The sequence below is a fragment of the Humulus lupulus genome, chromosome 4 (assembly GCF_963169125.1).
Source record: "Humulus lupulus chromosome 4, drHumLupu1.1, whole genome shotgun sequence".
Taxonomy (NCBI): Eukaryota; Viridiplantae; Streptophyta; class Magnoliopsida; order Rosales; family Cannabaceae; genus Humulus; species Humulus lupulus.
The window spans coordinates 123,697,048-123,707,073 of record NC_084796.1 but is presented as its reverse complement, the minus strand read 5'-3'; positions in this window follow the sequence as shown (position 1 = coordinate 123,707,073).

Here is a 10,026-nt window from a genome sequence, read left to right as displayed (position 1 = left end):
ACTCAGGGTTCTATAATTGAATATATGAGACTATATGCTTAAGCTTTTGATTAAAATATGAATGTATTGTGTTGTATGATTATAGGGAGCATGAGAACTGATAGGGCCTGGCCCTTGACTATTGTGTGATGAGATTGAGGCGTGTTGATCTACATTGTTGTTGCATGTGAATGAATATTTGGATAATGGTTTGCATACCGATTGTATGTGGTTGACTGCCTGAATTGAATTTATATGCTATGCTTGTTTATTGGCTTGTAGAAAGCATGATAGAATGTGAATATACATGGTAATAATAAATTTGGTAGCTAAGTGCGTAGAATTGTGGATTATGCTTTATGTGTGCATGAATATTGTGGTTATTTGACCTTGATGTGGTTTGGTTCGAAGTGTGAACCTCGGGGCTGAGGAGTTTAGTTAGCTGTGGTGGATGAACTCAGATTGTGTTGTGCCCAGAATGGTTAAGTAGACCTGGCATTGTATTACAGGAGGGTTGCAGATGATAATTAGGGTTGGAAACCTCCATCTGCCCCTGAAAGTCGCAGAGATGTTCGCTAGCATGTGAGTAAATAGTGTTGGTTTAATATGATGATACAGGCAGATAAAGAGTATTAAATGGAAGGCCTAAAAGGCGTTATCCTCTGGTTTGAGGAGGAAAGTTTGGGTTTGTCTAAGAATTGGTTAGTGGATGGGCAAAGCTTCCTTGGGTACATGAAGATGAGAGGTCATAAATAAGGAGTTGCGCTAAGTACTTGTGGCTGAAGGATTCCAAGAAATGGTATTCAGATCGAGATATTGGCATGATGGGTTGGAAAGAATTTAGATGGTGATTTGATAAAAGAGGTTATAAAGGCACAGTCTGAGCTGCAGATACTATTAGGCATCTAAGCCTAATCTGGAATGATAAGGTAACAACAGTGTATGTCAGTGAGTTTTGTGGGTTAGGTAATTCGGTTTGGAAATTGATATAGGTGGGTGTAGCTAGAAAGGATGACCCATACAAGGATTAAACTCTAGAATGGTCCAGGGTGTAGGGCCTCTCCAATGTATGAGATATTCGTCTGTATTTTGACATCAGAGAGGCCCATGTTATTTGAGATCTGAGAAATGAGGTATAAAGCATGAATGCCCTAGGGCAAGAGATGCAAAAGACGGTACTTCCAATGGTAGAATGCAGTAAGGATAGATTCTCGATTATCGAGGTAGAAGCCCCCTAAGTAGTGCTATGGCACCTAGTTTTTTATAGGAAGGGGGACTGATTGTGAAGGTAGTCATCAGAATGGTGACGGGAACCAATGAAGTTTTTTGGTATGCACCTGAGGCAGAGGACGCCACCTAGAAGGATGTCAGGTGAGGGCATGACTTCTACACGAATGATTTGATATGTTAGGAGGGATTTCTCATGGTTAGGGAAACGGAAGATTAGAATGCCTTGTTACATTCGAAGCTCAAGGCTGATTCCTCAAAGATGATTAGTTAACTAGATAGTTCATGTTTCTAGTTATGTAACGAGCTGGAAGAGTTCAATGTTGAGAATGTCCGAAGAGAGATTCAGGCATAGAGAATATGCCTGAAGGGTACTGTGCGAGAGGCTGAAGATATTAGTGTTTGTTGGGGGAGGAATTAGCAACCTCTAGCAGAGGAATTGGGATACAAGTAATCGAGAGGTTCATGGTGGGAGCAATAGAGCTCGTCATATGGAAGCCTCGACATGAGTCAGAGTGAGAGTGAATTTGTTAAGAGACAACCATGGGTTGTAGGGGATATCATTTGGAGTACTTCAATTGGACTGAATGGAAACTAAGCTGACCAGTAGGGAATTCAGATGGGTATACAAGGTAAGATTGGGTGTCCTTCAGGGTCGGGCTACATGTAGGTTCGGTATCAGGAACATTTTTGAAGATGTTACTGGTTTCACAGAAAGAATTACTGGAGCAGCCGAAGAAGTTTGACCCCGGATCAGACAGAGCATCATATTGTGGAAAATTGTCGGCATTGTCTGTTAAGGATGAAGAGTTTTAAATGCCCGGTTATAAGACAGGACCATGTCTCCAGGAACTGATCTACAATCTGGCTATTACCAGCTGGGGATCAAGGAAAGAGACATTTCAGGAATTACTACTTGTACCGAGTAGGGCGTGATGAATTGGTAACAAAGGTTCTTAACTGATTCAAGCTTCAGCAACACAGGTAAGTTCTTTCAGCAGAAAATATAAGAACGGTGTGGACAAGTCTCCTTCGGGTTTACGGGCGGTATGTTGGATTACTCTCCAGTCAGAAGTGGGAAATGAGTGACTATTACACTGATAATCTTAGTACTGAGGAAGCAGGGTCACAGGTAAGGCTCCATGAAGTGTCAGTTTGGTCTCGCTAGGGGTATTCAAAATAGTGCTACAAGAAGAAGAGGGGTCAGGTATGAAGAAATTTATTTGAAGCCACAAAGAAGCTACTAAAGAACGTCTGAAGGACAGGAAGCATAATAAGACTGGCAAGCGCGTCATCTACCACATGAGTATCTTCGCAGACAGCTACACAAGAGATTAGAGGAATAGTAAAACTTGAAGATAGAATTAATGGATAGTGTCAAATCAGAAGTTCGGAAGACAGGGTAAGAATTGATTAGCACTCGGTGATGCAAGGATATGCGTGTTATGGTAAAGGACCTAATTTCTGGAAAAGATAGGAAACTGTGAGGGTGCATCACAGGTTGGGGCACGCCCAGACTCAGGCTGATGTGAGGATGGATCAAGTCTCGCGGAAGATAAAATGGGAACATGATCGATATACCTGAAGCGATAGGTAGGTAGTGTATGCATAGAGTAAGGTGATGAGTGTTTGGTCAGTTGTAAGAAAGATAACGTTGAGACCAAGACTTAGTGGAATGTAATGGATGGGTGGTTGGTGTTGGAAATTCTTGACTGTGCGAGGGGAAGGTTTGATTGGAGGTAGAGCTCTTACTTGGGAGGTGTGTGTCAGTTAAAAAGAATGTTATGGATTATCATGGACTAGACAAGGTAATGATTGAGTTAATATAGCCTTAGTGTGTGGTGACGGACAGGTACGTATTCCTTTGGGCAATGGAATCCAAAGTGATGGTTAGGTGGAAACAGGGAAGAATCCTGTCAAGGTATTATGAGTTAGGGTACCAGGATCGGATGAACGATCTGATGAAAATTTGGCGTGGAGATGGGCATTCTAAATGGATATCGTTCCACCCCCTAGGGTATGTTGTATCGGGAAGTTTGAGCGGGTGACAGAATCTAGTAAGCTCGAATGTTGAAAGGTAAAGTGGTATGATGGTAGATCATAGGAATGGACCACGTTATAAGGTGTAAGGTGATTGGACAAAGAAAATTATAACTCAGCTGAATGAGTTAGCATAATTTGGTTCGTATGAACTGGAAATGGGGCAGAGCATTGCTAATGCTAAGTTGAGACCCTATAGTTTTTCCAAGTTTTGGAAAGAGACCAAAGAGCAAAGAGAACAGAGTGGGAATCTGGAATTACTGATTGGTTGCAGATAGGATAGCAATCTGAGGGCTTAACAGTTATGTTATGGGATTAGGTGTTGAATGTGTAAACATTTAGGATATTAAGGAAAGTGTACTGTTTGATGAGACAGTCACGGTAATGGATGCTAGAGTATAGCTAAGGTGACACGGCCTAGGATATGGTAGGATAAAAATCAAGGAGGGCTATGCAAAGTAGAAAAGGAAAAGTATGTTATCCTGGGAAAGAAAGGGGAGTTCTGACTCCCAATTCAACGGGAATTCTGAGGGTGTACCAAGGGTTAGGCCGAAGGCCTATAAGATGATTTCACCCTGGTAGGGGTGATGACTCATAAGTATTTCTGGCATCGAGAATAATCAATGAAGCGATCGTTGTGAACTAAGCTGACTCTAGAGGTTCTGTAGATCAGATGTGAAAGTAAAAGTTAAATAAAGGATAGTTACCAGACAAGATCTTGTGGAACAATATTGTCACTCACGTTTGAGTGTTATCAAAGATTAAGAGTAAAGGCGTTGGACCTTGGGAATTATAGTCAGAGGTATGAGGTTTACTGTCTGATGTGTTCGAGTAAATTTCGAGGACAAAATTATTATAAGGAGGGGATAGTTGTAACGACCCAAAAATTACTAATAAGGCTTAAGGGCCTTGATTAGTGTGCCAGAAGGGCACAATGGGGGGTTATGTGAATTAATGGTGTGAGAATGCATGTGTTATGAGTGTTGGATAAGCATGCGGGCCCTGTTTGGCTGGTAAGGGCATAATTGTAATTTTGGCCCGTTAGGGCATAAACGTGATTATTTGTTGTAAAACTATTGAGACCACATTATTATGCGGATATATGTGTTTGAAGCTTTCGGCACGAGGCATTCCTAGGGAGAAAGAAGCGAGAAAGTTACAACGAGACCCGATACTCGACTCGGGGTGAGTCATGGGGTATTTAGGATATTAGATAGTCATTTGGGTTATTTGTTTATGGAAATAAATAATTGGAGATATATTTGAGGTTAGGAAGCCTAGGTGGGAATACTGGGGAATTTTACTATTTTGCCCTCGGGGACGTTTTCGGTACCCCATGCCTCGAGATTGACTTGATTAAGTTAGGATAGGTTAGACAAAACTTAGAAATTGGTGGGAACATCAGGAACCGACCCTCCCCTCTCCCTTTTCTTTTCTCTCAAGGAAAACTATTGAAAACTAAGAGGATTAGCTTGAAACACAGGGAGATTGAATGGAAGATTTGGAGGATTAACTTAGTGGAGGCTAAGGAATCTAACTAGAAACTAAGGTAAGCATTGAATGACATTTTTGATCAATTAATTATGTGGTTTTGGGGCTGAGTTCTAAGAGTTCTTAGGCTCTCAATTTTAAGGTTGAATTAAGGCAGAAAGCTTGGGTGTTAGCTCAGGAATTTCTTGGAGGATTGAGTCTTCAGTGAAGGTAAGCTTGAATTGATGATCTAATGTCTGAATTTCAGTGTTCTCTTGACGGGTTTTGGGATTCTTGTATGTGTGGGTTGCAGAAGTTAAAGTGGTGTTTTGATGGGATTCTAGACTAGATTTCTGCTAGCTTATGTTATTGAAATCATGCATGAATGTTTGTGATAATTGGAGTGTGTTATTGGGATGATAATGAGAGGTTTTGAGTGAGGTTTGAGAGTTGAAAATGGTGGTTTTTTGGGTTCGGAGGGGTCGGGCCGCGGCATAGTTCTTAGTGAGCTACGGCCCTTCGAAGCTGATGGGTGCCAGAGAAGGAGGGTGGGCCGTGGGATGAGGCATGTAGGGCCGCAGCCTGTGTCTATTTCTGGGCGAGGTTGAGCTCTGTTTAGGGCCATGAGGAGGCTTGAGCCGCGGCCCTTAAGGATATTTTTGTTTTGGGTTTTAAGGCATGGGAACTTAACCTAGGATGCTCAGGATCGATTCCACTACCATGTTTGGTGGAATTCGAGGTCCCGGAGGATAGAACTTTATCCGGAAACCCTTATACAATTAATGATGGAATCCTTTACCATGGTTGTCACTAGGTGTACACTTGGGCTCGGGGCAGGATCGTGCTCGGGGGTCGTCTTTCCTAATTAAAGCACTTGGAATTAAAGGTAAGAGAACTGCACCTGTATATATGGATAGGATGGGACTAAGTGTTCCCTATATTTCTGTGCATTGTTATATGACTGTGATAAACCATGTGAATATGTTGGGACTAAGAGTTCCATATAAATGTATGAATGTCATGAGGTGGTATTATGCCACTGGGAAATGTGACAAATGACCTAAGGGTGCTGAAATCAATACTTGCGCACATGGCGCGGCTCGGCCACTGGTAGCTGAGGACAGCTTAATAATCACTGAGATCGGTTAAGCTGGCCGGAGTCTGTGGGTATAACACTGGGCTTGGCCTAAGTGAGCCGTAGGCAGTGGATTAAATATAGGGTGCGGCCTACGGGCATTAACCCTAGTTGTTGCTTGACATGTATTCTATTGTTAATTGTTGTGTATGATGTGATGAGTATCTGGAACTAGATCATTGGTTATTGACCGGTGTACTGCATTGAATGTATGCTATGGCTTGCTGGGTAATTGATTAATGCCTTGTGGATTATTTGGTTATGTTCTGTAAATTGCTTAGCTGTTAATACTGGATATGTTATGTTTTCTTGCTGGGCCTCGGCTCACGGGCGCTACATGGTGCAGGTAAAGGCAATGGTAAGATGAGTTGACCATGAGTTAGAGAGCTCTGGGGGCTAGGTGTACATTGTTAGCTGCTCGGCTCCCACGGTCGAAGGATTGTACAGGGACATGAACCTAAAACGTGTATTTTTCCATTAGAGTGGCTTGGCTATTTATTTGTTTTGGAAATTCTGTAGTTACGTTATTTAAACCTTGATTTGGGATCCCATGTACCAAATATTTGTTTTAATGAAAATTATTTGTTTATAACCAAAATGTTTTAAACCTAACATGTTTGTGTCGTTAGATTCAAATTTTTATTTAAATGATTTGATTAGCAAGTCTTGCACTATTTCAAATACACAGTGTAACGGTCTTTGTTACCCAGGGCGTTATAGTCCGAATGAGGGAACCGGACATGCTGAGCATCAAGCTCAGAGAAAGTTATTAGCTCTTCCTCTGTTAGAGCTTTCTTGGAGTTCACTCCTCCACATTGAGCATTTCGATGTCCTGGTGGTGGCGTAAGATCCAAGTGTATCACTCCCTTGCCTTCCCACTATCTCCTGTAAGGTGTGGGCCGCTACAGATGGTTAGCAATGTACCCACAACAGGAGCTGGCTATAAAGGTGGACATCGTTGGCGTATAGGCGCCTGCTAGTTGCCTCATTGAACCTCTCGGTGTGAATCTCCAGTGGCTCATACATATCTCCTCAGGTGTCCTTGTCTGATAAGGAACTCAATTTCATCTTTCAGTTGGTTACACTCTTTGGTGTAATGACCATAGTCGTTGTGGAAACGACAAAATTTTGTTGTATCTCTCTTGGAGATATCCTTCCTTATTGGCGTTGGTCACTTGTAAGGGACATTGGTGCTGGTCGCCTGGTACACCTCCGCTCTGCTTTCGACAAGGGTTGTGTAGTTGGTGAATCTTGGCTCGTACCTATTTCCCTTCGGGCGCTTATTCTTAGATGTCGATGGCTCATTGTTCGCCCTTTTCCCACCATTTTTCCCGTTGATTTTGCCACTACCATTGGGTTTATCTGACCCGTTGGCAGCCTTAGCGTGATCTTCTTTTGGTCCCTTGTCTTTTGCAGGTGACTTCCCTTCGTTGGTAATTGCCTCCTTGAGCTTAATGTACTGGTCTGCTAGATCAAGGAATTCTTGGGTACTCTTCACCCCCATTCTTCCTCAAACTATTCCAGAGGGGTGAGTGGTTACGCACTCTAGCAGTAAGTGCCATCATCTTTCCCTTATCGCCAACAATTTTAGCGCCAGCTACTGCTCGCATAAAACGCTGGACATACTCCTTTAAAGACTCTCCTTTTTTCTGGAAAATCTCGGCCAGTTGGTTGGCTTCAGTCGGATGTACCCGACCAGCGTAGAATTTCCCATATAATTCCTTCACAAACATTTCCCATGACACTATGATAGAAGGAGAGAATTGAAACAACCATTCCTGAGCAGTATCGGATTGGGTGGCCGGAAAGATCGTGCAGCGGGCATCATACGACACCTTTTGGATATCCATCTGTATCTCGAACTTATTAACATGAGATAATGTGTCCCCACATCAATCGAAGTTGGGCAATATTGGTGTCTTGATTTTGCTAGAGGTTTTCGCCATTGCTATTCTTTGTATGAATGGAGTGCCTCTTCTCCGATCATACTCGATGTGGGATGTTCGGCTCCCTACCAGCTGCTGGACGGCCTGGTTCAGCACATCGATTTGGGCTTGCACTGCGTCTGGTATCACTGGGGCGACGGGTGCTGGAGTAGCATAATCATCGTGTCTTTCACGCCTATCGTTGAGCACATCCCTCAAGTCGTCATCTCTACGCCTTTGCTCGCTAGCGCCCAACCAATCAAAGACGTTAGGTTGCCTAGGCTGCCCCTCAGAGTTCTGGCTTGTATGCCTATTTTCTGTTGGTGGGGGGGTTCCTTTCTCCATCTCTCTCGTTTTGCCCTCGACCAGCATTCCCTCGGCCGGAATCAGCTTTGTTGTAGTCAGGACCGTCTCAAAAACGTGATTGGCTATGGCACGACTTGTTGATCGCATTATTTCCTCCTCTTGTTGGTACCTCTCGAGCGTCAGGGGGAGGCTTGCGTTGGTCGGTGGGTCCCCCAGCATTATTATATCATCGGGGGGCTCTGACTGCAGAGCCTGACTTGGCAAGCCTTCTGTTAGCAGAAGGACGTTGTCCCCTGCTCGGTGGATTCGGTTCCTCAGCAGTTTTGCGTCTAGGGCTTCGGGGAGGCTGCCCGGCCCTATTCTTCCTTTGACGATGGGGATTACCTTGACCAGCACGAGAAGGTGGCTCCTACTCAGGATCTTAAAATGGAATATCCTGTTGAGCAGCAGGATGTAGCTCCGGCCCTAAAGGGCTTGTCGGTTGACGTGGAGGACTTGGGTCTAGACCTTGTTGTGGTGGTGCACTTGGTGGCTAATCTGGTCGAGAAGTTGGCACATGTTGTCCCCGTGCCAAATGGATGGCTGCCTCCGGGGCGGTGGTGGCATCTCTTTGTCGGCAGTCCATGTCAACCTGCCGCTCATTCAACTCTTGACGTTGACTGTCAATCTCCCTTTGTTACAACACCATCGTCTCATCCACATTCTCCTGATTGGCCCTCAGATTGGCAAACTCCTCCTGCAACACCATCAGTGTTGTTCATCTTCAGCCACATTTTGTGGAGGAGGCTGAGTGGATGCAGCACCAGAAGTCTGCCCCATCTTTCTGGATGTTTTCACCATTTGATTTCCTTGGAAGTCTTGAGATTTTCTCTCAATGAAAGCACCAAAATGTTGACCCTCGAATTGGTCAACGACACGAAGTCAGATAAACAATATAAAATGAGATGAAAACAAGAAGAAATCAAGACGAAAAGATAAACGACACAAACAATTTATAGTGGTTCGGCCCCAATTAGATGGTATTGGCCTATGCCCACTTAGTGTTCTTATTGATGTAGAATCCCAACACTGTGACCAATGAACTAGGGTTCACGAGTTTCACAAGCTTCAGGATGATTATAATTTTGGTGAATAATAACACTATAATTTTTTCTCAAAATTCTCTCAATCCAAAAGTCCCCTCCCTTGAGCCCTTTGATTAGTATTTATAGGCTCAAGAAGGTTATATGGGCCAATGGGCCTTAATTACAATTAAGACTTGCGTATCTAGTTAAATAAAGAAATTACAATTAATGCATAATTACAAGATTACACATCTAAAAGAATGAAATGAATACATGCGACCTGGCTGGTCGCACATAAATATGATGTGTGATAACCAATAATCTTCTGGTCGATGGCCAAGTAGGATACACTTACTTAAAATAGTCACGCGCCTCCCACGTGTAGACCAATCCTGCCACGTCATTAGGTAGTCCATTTTTGGGTAAACACTCTCCAACTCATGGCTGGGCCAGCTTCTCTTTGCCCTTACCTGCACCATGTAGCACCCATGAGCCAAGGCTCAAAACCAAAACTCGAGATCAGCAGAACAGATAATCAACAAGTTATAAATCCTTAAAAGCATCAGATAATCAACAAGTTATAAATCATTAATAGCATGCTTAGCAGTTATAACCAACACTAAAGTACACATTCAATCCATCTATTCAGTCGTAGAGCCACAGTAGGGCTTACCACAATCCTTTCTTTCAAGTGGCTATGGAGATTTTCAAGTTTAATCGCACTTCTAGATTGGCCTAGCCATAACAACATGCATTACGCAGGCTAATGCTTACCACGACTTGTAAGTTGAGCTTTTCAACTAGATACTAACAAATATGCATTTCACACATAACACAACTATACATAAAACATTCGTTCTGTTTAAACAAACATTCAAAG